Source organism: Nicotiana tabacum, chromosome 17 (assembly GCF_000715075.1).
Source record: "Nicotiana tabacum cultivar K326 chromosome 17, ASM71507v2, whole genome shotgun sequence".
NCBI lineage: Eukaryota > Viridiplantae > Streptophyta > Magnoliopsida > Solanales > Solanaceae > Nicotiana > Nicotiana tabacum.
Genome location: NC_134096.1, coordinates 85650720 through 85651560, shown reverse-complemented (window position 1 = coordinate 85651560; position 841 = coordinate 85650720).

The window sequence follows — 841 nt, the reverse complement described above, 5'->3', positions numbered from 1 at the left end:
CCCGAAACAAATTTCGGTGATCCGAGTTTGGGGGGCCCGGCCCATTCGTAAGGCATGGGCTTAGCACACGAAAATATGGGAATCAGGCGAAATTCTAGTGTTTTGGCCGAAAAATGCAAAATATGAGGAACGATAAGTGCGGGGCGGTGACTATGGTTTCCTAGGTCATATTTGATGGCCCGGAAAAATTTTAGGCGATCGGGGTCCGGGGGTCCCGAGACCACTTACAAGGCGTGGGCTGCACACGAAAATATGGAAATCGGGCGGAATTCTAATTCTTTGGCCGAAAAACGCAAAAGTTGAGGAACGATCATGGCGGAGTGGTGATTATGGTTCCTTAGGTCATATTTAATGGCTCAGAAAAATTTTAGAAGTTCCGAGCTGGGGGGGCCCGGCCCACTCGGAAGGTGTGGGCTATAGCACACGAAAATATGGGAATTGGGCGGAATTCTAGTTTTTTCGCTGAAAAACACATACAACTAGGAACGTTCAAGGCGGGGCGGTGACTATGGTTCCTTAGGTCGTATTTGATGGTCCGAAAAAATTTTAGGCAATCGAGGTCCGGAGGGCCCTACCCATTGGGAAGGCGTGGGCTATTATAGCACACGAAAATATGGTAATCGGGCGGAATTCTAGTTTTTTGGCCGAAAAACGCAAAATATGAGGAACGATCATGGCGGGGCGGTGACTATGGTTTCTTAGGTCATATTTGATGGCCCGAAAAATTTTTAGGCGATCGGGGTCCGGGGGTCCCAGGACCACTTTGAAGGCGTGGGCTATAGCACACAAAAATATGGAAATCGGGCGGAATTCTAATTTGTTGGCCGAAAAATGCAAAAAG